At 48.6% G+C, this 17430-nt stretch overlaps 1 protein-coding gene across 1 annotated transcript in view; it reads right to left on the bottom strand.

Moving 5' to 3' along the window:
• HTR1E (5-hydroxytryptamine receptor 1E) overlaps positions 1-14419 on the bottom strand; it is an 80275-nt gene extending 65856 nt beyond the window's left edge. Inside the window, exon 1 of the mRNA XM_083174708.1 lies at positions 14071-14419. The gene's annotated coding sequence lies outside the window, so the exon portion shown is untranslated. The remainder of the gene's footprint in view (positions 1-14070) is intronic.
• Positions 14420-17430: the final 3011 nt, after the last annotated feature.

The following is a 17430-nucleotide window of genomic DNA, read 5'->3' as shown; positions in this document are numbered from 1 at the left end:
CAGCCCTGTATGTATGTATGTATGTATGTATATATATATATATATATATATATATATATATATATATATATATTATATCTCTTATATATTTGGCCAGAATTGTCAATCTGTGAGTGTGTGTATAACGCTGGGCGGAGTTATAGAGTGACTCCACCCAGCGTTATACTACACAGTCACAGAGAGACAGATTTGAAGATCACAGAGGCAGCACAGCACTTCCTCTGCATAACAGCCGCACTCACAAATCACGTCATGCACACCCCTGTCTAATGCCACATACCATACCAGGGGCTACAAAAGGTCCAACGTGCACCACTCACTCCCCGCCCACAATCAAATCTTCTGCCAATCCGCGGCATCCAGCCCACAGCAAAAACGCCCACCCTCCACAGTGCGGGTTCCATCTCAGTGAGTGGTTGGCTGGAAACCGTGAGGCAGCGTTTGCCCTTCACAGCCTGATGCTGACGCTACACCCCCTTCTGCACGCCACTCAGTCCTCACTCACTCCGAGTCAGGGTTGTTGATAACGGGGTGTGTGGTTGTTTTTGGGAGGCTACAGACACTCGGCAACACAAGGACTTGCCTAGCACACCCGATGTATGTGCTGCAACATGTCCACACTATATATATATATATATATATATATATATATATATATATATATATATATATATATATATATATATATATATATATATATATATATATATATATATATATATATAAGGGTGGAGTGAAAAAGTTGAAAGTGAGATATTCAAAATTAGCTAAGGTGGAAAAGTTGTGACTTGACCTGAATAAGAAACATGCAAAAGCATTTTGCTTTGAGTCAATGGGGGTTATTCTGGTTCACTCGCAAAGTCACAATCACTCTCTAATGGACAAAACCATGTGCACTGCAGGTGGGGCTAATGTAACATGTGCAGAGAGAGTTAGATTTGGGTGTTTTATTATTTCTGTGCAGGGTAAATTCTGGGTGCTTTATTTTTACACTGCAATACAGATATCAGTTTGAAGTACACCCCCCACCCAATCTAACTCTCTCTGCACACGTTACATCAACCCCACCTGCAGTGCATATGGTTTTGTCCATTAGAGAGTGATTGTGCCTTTGCGAGTGAACTAGAATAATCCCCAATATCTTCTGTTCCGGCAAGACACCTAAAGTTTCACTTTTTAGATGAAAATAACGAAACATATGAAGAAGATCCGATCTAGTTAAAATTAGCATAGTGAAAAGCGTACGAGCTTGTCCTAGTGCGAAGTTACTGACTTTGGTGTGAGAAAAAAAGGTACTTGTTTCCTAGAACGGCCACACCGATTTTGATCGGGTCGGAAAAATCGCGTAGATCGCATCGCATGCGACCAAATCGCATGCGATGCGACCGACGCGATGGACCCGATTTTTACATTGAATCAAATGTGAATAGGGTCCCTGGGACCCTATTTTACATTGGATTCAATGTAAAATTGTCCCCAGACCCCAATTTTAACCCCCCTAATGGCTCAAATGGCCCCAATGGGAAGGACACCCCACGATTGACGCCAACCCGAAGCGTGGCGAGCGTAGCGAGCCCGCGAGGGGCGGCGGTACGCGTCCTCCGACCTTTTCATACCCCTACTATCCACGTCGGCGTGGAGTTGAGAATCGAAAGTGTGGCGAGCGCAGCGAGCCACCGAGCCCGAAGCGTGGCGAGCGCAGCGAGCCCCGAGAGGGGACGCGCACTACTTCACAGGTATACGCGTCCACTCGCCACGCTTCGGGCTCGGTGGCTCATTGCGCTCGCCACACTTTATATTCTCAACTCCACGCCGACGTGGATAGTAGGGGTATGAAAAGGTCGGAGGACGCGTACCGCCGCCCCTCGCGGGTTTGCTACGCTCGCCACGCTTCGGGTTGGCGTCAATCGTGGGGTGCCGCTCACAATGGGGGGGGGCATTAATTTATGGGCATGACGGGGGCATATACAATGAGAAATGGGCCATATTGGCCCATTTCCTATTGTTAGCTATGTAAAATGTGCTTAATCGCGTCCATCGCATCTTGTGCCATTATAATGGCACAAGACCGACGCCATGAACGCGATTACAATGTTAAAAATATTTTAACATTGAACCCTATGGCAAAATCGGGTCCATTGCGTCGGTCGCGTCGCGTGCCATGTTAATGCACGCGACCGACGCGATCAACGAGATTTTGCCTTCGCGGGCAAAATGGACCTGATTTCAAAGGAAATCGGGTCCATCGCGTTAATCGTGTACCTTAAGTTAAGGTACACGATTACTCCCGATTGTGGCCATTCTAGGAAACAAGTACCGAAAAAAATCCCGTTTTCATGGTCACAATTGTGAATATTGTGTGTTTTCACCAACAAGTGTTATTTATTTTTATTTTTTTGGAGAGGATGCTCTGTAATTGAAGTGACCAAGAAAGAAAACTTGGGGCAAAAAAATCAGGGTAAATCCCTTTTGTTTGCCCTTAATAGAATAGTGTACCTCTGTGTCTTCTAATGTCCAACTCTTTACTGAATGTTACAATAAGTTCAGTAAACAATGCATTACACTCTGTTATTTAGGTACAATATTTTAAGCACTTCTTTTTATTGTCTTTAATTGTGACAGTTATTTTTAAACATGAATTGGTCTGAAAAACGGTTTTGCATTCAGTCAAAGGCCCTTATTCTAATCGGCACGGTACGGCCCGCGTGCGGCCGTACCGCCGATGTTTTGACACTGCACATGCACAGAGGTAATTCTGCGCATGTGCAGCCCCCTTTGCCGCAGACGGATTTCGTCCGCCGCAAAGGGGGCGTATAGGGGCGTGAGGGGCTTCATCCCCTCATTTCCCTATGTGTACGCCCCGCGTTTCATGGGCGTTCCCATGCAAACGCGGGGCGTATGCATGGTAATGAGGGCATGACGCCCTCATTACCATGACATGGGGGCGGAAAGCTGACGTCGCCGGATGTCAGCTTTCAGCCCCCATACAAGCTACCACACGGACGATTGTCCGTGTGGTCTCAGCTTGCGGGGCTGCCGCGGCGTGCGGCCCTGCCTTCGATGGTCGACGACCATCGAAGGCAGGGGGCAGCTCCCACCATGGTGGAGGCGTACGCCTCCACCATTTTGATGCGGATCGCCAGCCGTCCGTGTACGGACGGCAGTGGCGATCCGTCGGGTGGGCGGCCCTTGGTTTGTGCGGTCGGAGCCCCGTGTGCGGCTCTGACCGCACCAACCAGAATAAGGGCCAAAGTCAGCAACTTTGCACTAGGACAAACTTGTACTCTTTTTTTTTACTATTCTAAAGTATATTAATGAACCACTCCAAGACACCCTGACATAATTTTTACTAAATCGGAGCTTCTTCATACGTTTTGTTATTTTTATCTAAAAAGGCAAACTTTAGGTGTCTTGCCGGAACAGAAGATATGACTCACAGCAAAATGCTTTTGCACGTTTCTTATTCAGGTCCAGTCACAACTTTTCCACGCTAGCCAATTTTGAATATCTCAAATTCAACTTTATATATATATATATATATATATATATATATATATATATATATATATATATATATATATATATATATATATATAAAAATTATTATTATTAATATATATATATTTTATGTAACTGTGCTGTGTGCACAAGGTGGAGAAGAGGCACAGCTCTACACCAATGACTGGCTGCGCACTCTCTTCCCCTTCCAGGCTGACACACGTGAGCCTAACACTGTAGGGGGGTGCTGAGTCCAGGGGATCAGCAGTAATCACCACTGACACTATGGGGGTGGGGTCTCTGACAGCTAATTAGCAGGGACCCTGCTCGCAGTGAATAATCATGAGCAGATCCCTGCTCTGGTGCTGCAGGGACAACCGCATAAGAAATTTTTGGGAACCCAGCTCACAGTGAATATTAATGAGCAGGTCCCCGCTCATTACTTATGTGCATAGGCGTGCGCACGGGGGGTGCCGGGGGTGCACAGGCACCTCCTAATGACTGCCAGCATCCCCCACACAGGAGTGCACACAAAATTGATTTGTGGCCGGCGGCGGTCAGGACAGCATTACTTGCCTGTCGTCGCCGGTCTCCAGCCTGCACCCAAACAGATCACGGCGCCGGGTGTTGCCAGTGTGGGGGACAGACTGACTGGGCTCCAATGAAGTCAGCCCCCGGCCCTGCCCCTATATACATCACAGTGCACAATGCAGTGATGTCACAGCGCACACCCGGGCCATCCTCTCATTCCGCCTGCTACAGCCTTTCAGAGCCAGCAGCATGCCACTGCGCCGTCACTCACTCAGCACCTCCAGTCCTCTCCAGTTATAGTCATGCTGAGCAGGAGCCAGCCTGAGCTGTTAGGAGGAAGCAAGCTAGGTTGCTATTTGCTTGGTGAGAATGCCACTGCCTGATTTGCTTGGTGAGAATGCTATTTGCTTGGTGAGAATGCCACTGCCAATGCCAATCTTGGGGGGAGGGGACCAGCATCAGCAAGTGAATACACACTTGACTATGCTGGCCGCAAGGGGACAACGGCAGGTATGAGCGACGGTCATGCTGCAGCATGACCGTCATTAATGAGGACTCCCTTGTCCGTTTTGGATGAGGGAGAGGGTCATTTACGATGTACAGTGTACACACTACATGATATTGGTCACAATATTGCTCAGAAAGCACTTTCTGAGCGATATTGTGACCAATGTTGCCTAGTGTGTATGGGGCTATCTGATATAACTGCTTTGTTATATACAATTGAATCATGTGCGTGAGTGCCTGCCAACACTGTATACTCTATTTAATATAATTTAGTTTGCATTGATACCTCAGCTCCTGGCTCTTGCTTCTGGTGTCAGCTCCAGGCAGCTTTGAGGGTCAGGCTCCTGCCTCTACCAGGCTCCTGCCCGCGAGGTTCAAACTCCAGCTCCCGGCTCTTGCTTCTGGTGTCAGCTACTGACTTAAACTAGATTTAAAAAATAATCACCTAAAGGATGTCCCCCCCCCCCCCCTGAATCCGCTACTGGTAATACCCATTACAGAATATACCACACACCATAATGCCCATTATATATATATATATCTCTTATATATTTAGCCAGATCTGTCACTCATCCCGTGTAGCTAACGTTCCCGCCCAGCGGCATACACAACCCGTGTTTTATGTGTATAACGTTTTCATGTGTATAACGTTCCACCCCCTTGACACCACCTCCCCCGCTCAGCCAGGGCTACAGTACACGCCCACCCATCCACCATTACTCCACAGCCACCATCCACTATTACTCCTTCCTCTACCCCCCCTCTGCCTGCACCCCCCCCCGGACCCCTGTGACCCCCCCGCGATTTGCGGGACCCCCGCGACCCCCTCCCGTGATTCGCGGGACCACCGCGACCCCCCCTCCGGCGATTCGCGGGATTCCGGCGATTCGCGGGACCCCTGCGACCCCCCCTCCTGCGATTCCCGGGACCCCTGCGACCCCCCCCTCCGGCGATTCGCGGGATTCCGGCGATTCGCGGGACCACCGCGACCCCCCCTCCGGCGATTCGCGGGATTCGCGGGACCCCTGCGACCCCCCCTCCCGCGATTCGCGGGACCCCTGCGACCCGCCTCCCGTGATTTGCGGGACCCCCGCGACCCCCCCTCCCGCGATTTGCGGGACCCCGCGACCCCCCCTCCCGGGATTCGCGGGACCCCTGCGACACCCTCTCCCGTGATTCGCGGGACCCCCGCGACCCCCATCCTGCCATTTGCGGATCACCACCCCATCCGCGATTCACGGCACCCCCCCTCCTGCGATATGCGACCCCCCCTCCCGCAATTCGCGCCCCCCCTCCGGCAATTCTAGCCCCCCCCACGATTTGCGGACCCCCGCCCCCTCCCGCGATTCGCGTGACCCCCACGACCCCACCCTCCCGCGCCCCCTCCCACGATTTTCGGACCCCCTCCCACTAATCGCGGATCCCCGCACACCCCCTCCCTTTCGCAATTTGCATACCCCCCCTTCCGGCAATTCCACCCCCCAGCGGACCCCCGTGACCCCGCTCCCGCATTTCACGTACCCCCGTGACAATGGGGGATCCTGTACCGCCACAAGCAGGTGCCGCCCCTAGGTGGGAAATCCGGCCCTGGCTGCTGCGCTGCAGGTTCCCCACTGCCAGAAGCGCCACAACTTTTATCAACGTCTTGCCCACATACCACTATTATACAGCCTCCTGCTCTCATGCACGCTCACTCCCTCCCACTGCCGGAAGCTGCATACTGTCCCCCACCCTCCTCCAGTTCTAGGGATGCCCATCGACCATCAATGATTTCAAATAATCGATGGTTTATGGCTGATGTTGAATACTTTTGCCATCGATGTGGGAGGACCAGATGGTTTCCCTACATCGATGGCAAAGGAGAACCGATCAAGTTTCAATTTTTTTTAAGGTGCCGAGAAACTGAGCATAGCTCCGCCCCCACACCCGCCACTAAGTTCTGATTGACCCATGGCCTATTCAGTCAGATATAATGGATGACCATCGATAGCTACAACATTCGATGGTTATCCAAGTAATATGTTACTACTATCGATGGCAGGGTGCAAAAATCGCCATCAATGCCAACCATCGATGGCGTCTGCACCAATGCCTATCCCTACTCAGCAACAGCCAAAAACCTTTACTACCCCTAATGCCCACACACCTCTATCACTGCCCTGCATCCTGTTCTCCTGCCCTGTAACTTCCGCCAGTGGGGACCCGCTCACCCTGTGTTGCCCACATTCCCCTATCATGCTTTACCACCCAGCCTCCTGCTCTCATGCACCCTAACTCCCACCCAGTAGGAGGAGACACTGACTCAGGGGCACCGTCCTGTACTCCTGTGCTGCCACGCTGGACCCTCACCCACTGGCAGAAGCTGCACAGTGTCCCCCACACTCCTCTTTAGTCCCCCGTATGCCACACACCCCTTTAACTACCAGCTTCCTGCTTTCCTGAACCATAACTTCCACCACTGGGGAGTCGCTGACGCTGTGTTGCCCACATATCCCTATCATGCCTTATTGCCCAGCCTCCTGCTCTCATGCACCCCAACTCCCACCAAGTAGGAAGAGACACTAACTCAGGGCCACCGTCCTGTAGTCCTGTGCTGCCACGCTGGACCCTCACCCACTGGTAGAAGCTGCACAGTGTCCCCCACCCTTCTCTTTAGTCCCCCTTATGCCCACACACCCCTATCACTACCCAGCCACCTGTTTTCCTGTGTCGTGACCTCCGCCAGTGGGGAGCCGCTGACTCAAAAACACCCTACTATACTATTGCACACACACACACACACCTCAAAAACACCCATGCACACACCCCCCCCCCCCACAAATGTCACTGTACCCTCCACACTATACTGGCTCTGGTGCCCTCTGGCAAGAGGGGGTGAGGCCTCAGCAGTATGTAGAACAGAAAAATAAGTGGCACTCGGAGACTTCGGGAAATGGTGTAGTGAAGAGGATATTTAATCCATGTGCATGAAAGACTAAGTTTCGGAGCTCGAGGGCCCCGTCGTCACATCAGGTCTGTGTTTTCCCTGACCTGACGACGGGGCCCTCAAGCTCCGAAACGTAGTCTTTCATGCATATGGACCATGCATATGGACCATTTCCCGAAGTCTCCGAGTGCTGCTCATTTTTCTGTTCTATATATATGTATATATATATATATATATATATATATATGTATATGTATATATATATATATATATATATACTCACCAGCACCTTGATAAAAATGTCTACGGACCTTGAAACGTCGGTTTCTTAAAACCCTGTCTGCTGTATTTATTTCTCTCCGAGTGCCGCCGCCCCCGTTCTTCTATTGTATGCGGAGTCGCACGCGCACCTCCACAATGGAAGGCACCGGACGTACCAAGGCTTAGACTAAAGCCATTACAGCACTGTTTTCCAGGAGTGCCACCTTAGAAACTTTGTATGTATGTATATATATATATATATATATATATATATATATATATATAAAGACCAAAAAGACTCACTCTCCAGACTGTTTGATGCAAAATAAAAAGCAGACAGCAGGTTCCTACAGCGTGGTCCACGCTGTGCTTCACCCCAAATGGATGCCCTTGTTGTCTAACTCCTGAGGAAGGTCCTATAAGGACTGAAACGCTAACGTTGAGTACCCTTCTTTTTTACATTGATGTCTATGTGAATACAAATACACAGCTTTTTATTTTGCATCAAACAGTCTGGAGAGTGAGTCTTTTTGGTCTTTATATACATGGACTTTTTTCTTGTGAGAAAAGTTCTAGACGTCACCCCAGCGGTTGTACATTTGTTGTATGGAGTGCGATCCTATATCATATATATATATATATATATATATATATATATATATTATATATAAAAACACACACACTATCTATCTATCTACAGTATCTATCTAACATTGAAAAGGGACTTGGATCACATTGAAATTTGTAAAATATATAAAAGGGGACCAGACTCTCCCCTTGCTTACCACCACCACCACCCGACCCAGAGTAGCAGAGAAACGCATCCTGGATTAAATGTGCAGTCACAGTAGCAGAATTTTTACCTGTGGGCTGGGTGAAGCGGCCAGTTCCAGCAACAGAAAACATGGGGCCCCATACACTGTTATCCCTGTCCCCTTCCCCATCAAACGTCATCAATTCCTTCCCATGCTGGAACATAAACTGGACACACTACCTCCCCCTTTGGCCTGCGCTCTATTACACTGACCCTCACCCTGCATTCTATCACGCCGAAGTGCTCCCTAACCCTGAGGCCTGCTCTCTATCACATTGACGCACTCCCTCACCCTGCGCTATATCACATTGACGCACTCCCTCACCCTGCGCTATATCACACTGACGCATTCCCTCACCCCACGCTATATAACACTGACGTCCTCCCTCACCCTGCGCTATATCACACTGATGCACTCCCTCACCCTGCACTATATCACACTGACGCACTCCCTCACCCTGTAGCCTGTGCTTTATCACCCTGCACGATATCCCACGGCACACTCAATTGCCCTTCGCCTGCGCTCTATAACGCTGATGAACCCTGTGGCATGTGTACTATTATGCTGATGAGCTCCCTAACCCTCCGTCTTTGGAACATCCACAGAGTGCAATCTGGCTGGTTCTGGGCAGGCCTGGAACTGTGGTTGCACAGCACTGCAGCATCTCCTTTCCCTCTTGCTCATGCAGCAGCAGCCTATGTAGCTTCGCCCATCGACCGGATCCTATTTAGCTCCGCCCGCATCGGGTTCCACGAAGCCACGCCCACCCATCGAGCGAGGGTGCCAGGCAGCTGAGCACTGAGTAGTACAGTGCAATTAAGTGGGGTGAGGGGGGGCTGTTTTGGGGACCGGGCCAGCTGGCTACCGCTCTCTAATGCAAGCAGTGCAGAAGGGGGAGTGGCGGCCACAGTGGAAGGGTAGCGGGGAGCCCAGTGCCTGGCAGGGTGGAAGGAGGGGCAGCAGGCAGTGAGGAAGGGGGAGCGAGCAGACTCTGGCTGTCTGTGTGAGGACGCTTAGTGACCCTCCCCCCCAGAGGTAGAGAGAGAAGTATGCTATTGGCTGCTGCTGCAGCAGAGCTAAAGCCTTGTATAGGACTCCTACCTCTGGCTCCGTGCTGCGCCCCGCTGGGGCTGGCTACCCCCGGCCACCGCTAGGGCTGCGGAGGCATAGCCACGCCACTGCTTGTAGCAGCATAACTTTTATACTACACATAAAACACTAAAGGGCCATACACACTGGGCGATTATGCCGAGCCAGGGCAGGATCAAGGTCTGTGGGGGCCCTGGACAACACAAGGCCCAGCCCCCCCCCCACCCTTAAGGAGGCAGGCTCCTGCCCCCCAGCCCAGTTAGAGGCAGCCCCCCCTTGAATCGGGGCAGCATGGTCCGACCGTCTGTGCTGTGCTAGGTCCCTGCGGAGGATGTGAAGTCAGTGGCGCTGACAAGGACACTACGCTGACTACGTAACTAACTACACAAGTACCACCGGCACCCCACAGGGTCTGTTGCTAGGGAGCTCCCCATGTACACACTATGTTAAGTGTGTACCTGGCTTTACAGTCAACCAGAATGCAGTTATCATGATGACATTTACAATTTCTACAATCATCATGTTGACACCACAATGCAGAAAGTTACATTAATAGTGTTCAAAAGTCAACAAGTGACATGTTAACATGCAGTCAATGTGCTTTCGATGTCGACATGTGAAATTCGGACATTCTCTGAATGATGCCTTTTACAGGCCACAGGATGGGATGACCACAGGATGGGATGGTTCGGTATTAGTGAAGGGTTAGGGTGAGGCAGCAGGATGGGAGGGTATACTCAGGCACTAGGGGAAGTGCTCTTGAAAGCATACAGAATGGGAAGTTGAGGTTGCGCTTGATATACAGTATACTACTCAAAAGCATATTGGTTGCCATGGGCAAGTTCTCCACTGGCACACTTCTACGCTCTTTTCACTGCATACATCTACCAGATAAAAATGACCAAATAGTGAATTTGCCTCAATATTTCCCTAACTACTATATCACTATTAAAGGAACTAGTAGCAACAAGTTTCATTTACCTCATGAATTTTTATTTCTGAATGAATTAAAACAAATGTATTAACTTGAAAATAAATATTTTGACTTGGCATTCACCACAGATATGCTACTAGCATCTGTATAACAATCTGTGGTTTTGATGTTCCACTTCCAATGTGATGACAAGCTTTTCCTCCAGTATTACTGGACTGTACAACCAATATGCATGTAACAAACAATTCCAGTATACCCTTTTCTTTCTACTGTACAGTGTTCCCAATTATGAAAAAATATATATATATATATATTCAGGCAAATAAATAAGAAATGTGAATAATAATAATAATAATAATAATAATATTAAAAGTCTTATTTCTGAAATAGCAAATCAATAATGATGGGCATACAGTATATATGTAATTTCAGTATTTTGATGAATTCATTTAACAACACAATCTTCTAATAGTGTGTTTGTGTAAATATAACATGGACTGCGAAGCTTGTTCTCCCTTACAGTTAACATTAAAAATACTAATAATACTGTACCATATTATAGGTAAAAGAAAAAAAACATTGGAAGCAAACATTAAAGGGAGAATTCAGGTCACATACTCACTGTAGACTACAGTACAATGATATTTTAAGAAAGTGAAAGGCAAAGCATTAGCACTTGGCCCACTAGGGTGCCAGTCTTATACTGATTATTAAAGATCCATGGGGAGATTTACTTTAAAAACCTTGAATGCATTTGGTGCCCTGGGAAGACAAGCACATACTTTTTGTACTGTGCGATGAGGTGCCGCGGGAGCGCGCACCTCAAAGCACAGAACACACAGCCCGGCATCGCAGCGTATATGGGCTGCTTTAGTTCTAAATCTCAACTGCCATATTAGTCTTCATCACAGGTTCTAAAAGTCAGTCATTGGGACCCCACACAGTGCATGTTTTGCAGGTCTCCTCGCAGAGGGGCAGATTTATTAAACGCGCCGCTATAACACTTCCAGTTTCGCCTCATTAGCGAGGCGAAGCAGGAGGGGAGACCGACAAGATGTGAAAACATCTTTTCCGCCAAAGCGGGGGAGCGCTTACTCCCCCCTCTGGCGATGTCCCCTCCTGGAGACAGCGCATCAGTTAATACTGATGCGCTGTCTCCTTCCCCCGGGCCGGCGCACTGCGCATGTGCGGGATCTCACTACTCTCGCGAGATCCCCAGTGCTGTCCCTGCTGTGGGCATAGAGCATCGCCGCTGCAGCTGTCGAAGTGGATAGCTGCAGGCGGAGGAAAGGTCAACCGTGCATAAATTAGGCAGGTGCGCAGTACAAAATATCGTCCATGCGCTTATGCCTCCTGCCCCACACCATCGTACGTTAGACACCCGCTCAGCGGGTGTCATAGGTCAGGGGAAGCGCTATCCCTTGCCTTAACGCAGGGGGATAGCGCATATTCCCCTGATCGAATGTTAATAAATCTACCCCAGAATGAAGTGAACTGTGGATCTTTTAAAATGTGTTAGTGAATAATGAGTGCACCTGTGCAGCTGTCGGGTGACCTGGAAAAAGTGAACTGTGTGGGGTCTTGAGGACCAAATTTGAGAACCCCTGGTCTAAAACTAACTTTTGCATAAATCACAAACCTGCATTTGTGCAATAGACACGTGTTTTCCATTATGTTTTGCAAATAATAGGTACTTGTGTATTTTGGCGGCGCCCATCGCATCGCATACCATAACGCATACGATGGTATGCGATGCGACGCGATATCGTACGACGGTGCACGATGGCATACAATGCGATGCGATTAAACATTGTATAAGCACCCTAATGGGTGCTTATACAATGTTAAGCACCCTAATGGGTGCTTACAATGTTAAATGCACCCCCACGCCACCCCCCCACTATAAACGTGAACCCGAAGCGTGGCGAGCGCAGCGAGCCCGCGAGGGGCGGCGGTACGCGTCCTACGACCTTTTCATACCCCCACTATCCACGTCGGCGTGGAGTTGAGAATAGAATAGTGTGGCGAGCGCAGCGAGGGGACGCGGATACCTGTGAAGCCCGCGAAGGGACGCGTTTACCTGTGAAGGTATCCGCGTCCGCTCGCCATGCTTCGGGCTCGGTGGCTCGCTGTGCTCGCCACACTATTCTATTCTCAACTCCATGCCGACGTGGATAGTGGGGGTATGAAAAGGTCGTAGGACGCGTACCGCCGCCCCTCGCGGGCTCGCTGTGCTCGCCACGCTTCGGGTTCACGTTTATAGTGGGGGGGGGTGGCGTGGGGGTGCATTTAACATTGTAAGCACCCATTAGGGTGCTCAAAAGCACCCTTTAGGGTGCTTATACGATTTTTGATCGTATAGGGGGTCAAAATCGCGTCGCATCGCATCGTATGCCATCGGGTGCATGGCATACGATGCGATGCGATCTGTTCGTCGTACGACGACATCGGGGGCGCCGCCAAAATACACAAGTACCTAATAATATGATCTATTCAATGGGACCATATTGCTATCTGTTAATATAAGGACGATTAGGAAAATTTAGCAGATCAGCACTGGATATACTGACAAAAGTATACATTGAGATAAGATCAACCTTAGTTCACCACATAATAGTGCAGTGGTTCTCAACCTCGGTCCTCCAGTACCCCCAACAGTGCATGTTTTCCAGGTCTCCTCACAGAATCACAAGTGAAGTAATTAGCCCCACCTGTGGTTCTTTTAAATTGTGTCAGTGAGTAATGAGTGCACCTGTGCCCCAGCTGGGTGACCTAGAAAACGTGAACTATTGGTGGACCTTGAGGACCGAAGTTGAGAATCACTGTAAAAGTGCATTTAATGGTTTGCTGTTTCAGGATTTAGTTTTATTCTGCTATATACAGTGCTATAGGGTGGTAAGCAAACAATACAGAATACTGTTATTATATAAATAGACAGGTCTTAGATTCAGGTAAGCCAGACATGTTGCAAAATAAGGACAAATAACTAAATGAATGTGAAGCTAATTCATTCTATGCCAGATACTGTAGCCTGGAATGGATTATTGTTCAAGTTTAGCAGCATCTATGATATAGAAGACTAATGGGTTAAATGACATCAAGACTGTGAGATAACTAAGACATGATTTTGTTTAAGTAATAGAATAAATCTTAGTGTGTTTAAAGTTTATTTAGTTGTTTCCATATTGACAGTGGATAACTTCATTATTCCTCTATTATTGCTCTGAAGCCTTATAATATAACACAGCGTCAAGTCCACCTACTATGCATGGAAAGAGTGATAAGACTGCACAGCACAATGCATACAATAAAAACATGGAAACTAAATTAATCAAATCAATATTTAACCTGCTGACTAAATAAACTGGTTACTCAGCTGCCCATACCTGAGATTACAATGTGCCCAGCAAGGGTCACCTATTGACACACTGGGTCCCAAATAAACATCATGCACTAAGGAGACTTGTATGCATGGTGTGCACATGCAGACACCGGTGGATGTACAGTACCTGGGACAGCGCAGCACCTGCGGCTACAGCCCTCCAGCGTGGTCAGCACTGATCCTGGAACCCGCTGTGTGCCCCACAGGCGGCAGCAATCTGTCACATCCTGAAGGACTTTGTAGACTTGTTGAATAATTAATCTGGAGTTGCTTGATTAAAAATGATAACTATTAACCTATTAAATCCATCTTCCTACTAGCAATCCATGAGGAGGAAGGGAAACACAATAAGACTTCATAGTTTTTCCTTCAAGCAGAACAAGGGATAACATCAGTAGCTAAAAGAAGCAGCAGCAGCAGCGCAGGGTTCAGTGCACAAAAGCTGGAGCTGAACTGAAGCAGGATGAAGGCAGCCGGGTGATACAGTACGTTAGCAAAAGATTAAGCACAAATTGGCCACTAGGGGGCTGGGAAGTACAAAATCAACATGATAAGGGCAAGGTGTCAGCAGGAATCCTGGCAGAAGGAAGCAAGTGTTTAATCCTGGGCTCCCTGTCCTTGGTTTCCCCAAGGACAGGCACAACAGGAGAGTTTAGGTTCTGGTGTAAAACTGGAAATGAGGGAAGAAATCACTGTAATATGGTTATGTGTGAGCATTATATCCATGTAGGATGATCAGTGAGAGCAAAGAGATGACTTGGCAGCTATTGTCTCCTACAGTCAAATTAAAAATGTTTATAAAAATATTATAGTTTATTCCCAAATTAAATTGTATCAGTCCTCTCCCTAATGCTTCATCCAGTGCTCTTTTGTGGAGGTACTCAGAGGTACACAGTAGTGGCGCCTTTCCTTTGGGGATAACCTTTGATTTTTATAACTACTGTGGTTCCAGAACAGGAAGAAATCTGTGAAAACATTTAAGGAACATATAAAACATGCATTCACACACACTCAACCAGAACATGACAGGTAATATACATTATGTATCAGTGTGCTACTTTAGTTCTTAAAATGTTACCTTATTGTATGTGGATGTGTTTGACATTGGATCCAATCCAATGCGTAGTCCTGTGTGCAATGTATTGGAACTGGAGATCGGACCTGTTTGCACATCCGAACTCCGGCTCGGGTGGCCTCCTGGTAGCTGGGAAGAGGATCGCATGTGATCCTTCTGCTCGGGAAGGTCCCGGGTGGCTCAAGGGGGAGCAGCTGTCGCAGTAATGTATGGGCAACTTTAGACCATCTGAGAATGGCATTATATTAGGAAAATCCTCATTTCAGCCTAAAACTGCAGGGAGAGGTGGATCTTTCCAATCAGTCCCTGCAACTCTCCTAGCCTCATTACATTGACAGTGCTACCGGCAACATAATTGTTACTAAGAAGGCAGCAAATTCCATAACACATTATTCATCGTACCCAGAGTTGCCAAGAGGGGATTGGATACCCATTTCCTAGGCCCAGGCTTGATGAAACGGCCTGACGGGATCCTTTCCAGACATGTTTCATCTGCTAATAAATGTCCCCTGCCCGGTGCCCTGCTCCCGCGCTGTCACCGGAACAGCTTCAAGTTCCTCCTGCCCGGCTCCCTATGCAGCCTGCCCCTGCTACCCCTGCCTGGCTCTCTATTAGCCGGCATCCCCCGCTGCCGAACCCCGCACGGCTCCCTCCTCCTGCAGCTCCCCGGGGACTGCATATGATAAATCCATGCGATTTATCATATGCAAACCTTGGCACATCAAGTGCCTAATTGTGTGTCCCCCTCCCGGGGAGCTGCAGGGGGGAATCAGATCTGACTTGTCCCTTTACTCTTAATCTATTGCTGTGCCTATGGCTGTAATTGTGCTGAGCAGATATCCTGTGGATAATACATTCCTATTTATCTGTACACTCTGCATCAGGTCAGTGCGTGGTGTGCTAGCCACCACCATTTCACTTCACTATTTGCAGTGTAGCCTGCATGCACTATTTCAACGATGTCTAATCCTTGAGGCCATTAGTGCCTTTTACGCAGAGGATCCTCGCTGCACTTGGCGATGTAAATAATAACTCCACAAATCCTGTAACTTCTGAATCCTCTGCATCTGCTCCTTTTCCAGATCTGGTCTGTCGGATGGAGGGCGACCCTAGTACCTGCGCTGCTGGGTATGAGGATGATTTGTCTTTGTATACTGACCCTGTGAACCCTCCAGATTTACCCTGTCAAGTAGTGCCATCCCTTAATATTTCCACTGGGGTTTTGCCTCCTGATCTGGCAGTCTATATGAAGCACTATCCTAAAGCCTCGACGGCCGTGCTTTTGTTAGGAAAATGCTTCTTTACATTTTCGTTTCTGTATCCTTGGCTGGACGGGAAGATTCTGGAACCTTTGTCTCAACACTACCGACTGATGCACGTGTGTATTTCGGTATATGATGGTGGGACTGCAATATATGTGGCTTCACAGGGGAGGCGAGTCTGGCCGGACTGACTTTCTTCACTTTTTGCTGATGATAGAGCCTTCTCCCACCACATTTGCCATTTTTGGTTGCTCCTTTGTTGACATATAACCAGGGCCGGTGCAAGCCTCCCCCCTGCCCTAGGCAAATCCGCCGCCCGAAGCACCCCCCCCCCCTCACCCCACGTGCTCCGGGGGGAGGGCAGCATTGGCGGAATTCTGTCAGCGCCCGGGAATTGTCAGTATCTTTTCTTTGTATATTGTTTTCGTATGATTGGTGTTTTCATACCACTGTACAATTTCATAGGCTGCGACAAGCGCAAAGGTTTTCTTCAAATTTGTCTCTGTTATTAGTCTATTCACCACACAGAAGTTAAACCTCTGCTGCTATAATGTTCGAATTCTGTCAGCGCCCGGGAATTGTCAGTATCTTTTCTTTGTATATTGTTTTCGTATGATTGGTGTTTTCATACCACTGTACAATTTCATAGGCTGCGACAAGCGCAAAGGTTTTCTTCAAATTTGTCTCCGGAGGGCAGCATTGATTCACAGGGGGGATGGGGGGGGGGAGCCCTCTGTGTTACCTGCTCCCTGCTCCCAGCTTTCTATGGTACCTCTATGGTACCTCTCCTCAGCGGCTCATTACCGCCCTCCAGTTTAGACACTTTTTAAATAATGGGCTGGGTTATGTGCCTAAAGGTGGCCATACACGCTGCAATAGCAGCGTGCAATGCGATGTGCGCTCCTGTGGGCATCGCATCGCACAGTACAAAAAAGTATGTGCTGCACTCACTTTTTGTACTGCTTTCGGATCGCATCGCACACACATTGCATGCATGCCATGCATTCTCGCAGCGTGTATATGCACCTTTAGTGCCTGCAACATTTTGCAGACACGGCACTGAGATGGTGTATGCATACATGTACATGCACCCGAGATCCTCCATAAAATTGCCTGTTGCATACACTCCTACAATCGGGCTGCAGTTTGT

The sequence above is a fragment of the Crinia signifera genome, chromosome 3 (genome assembly GCF_055691185.1).
Source record: "Crinia signifera chromosome 3, ASM5569118v1, whole genome shotgun sequence".
NCBI classification, from domain to species: Eukaryota; Metazoa; Chordata; class Amphibia; order Anura; family Myobatrachidae; genus Crinia; species Crinia signifera.
This window is presented reverse-complemented; position numbering and strand designations above follow the sequence as displayed.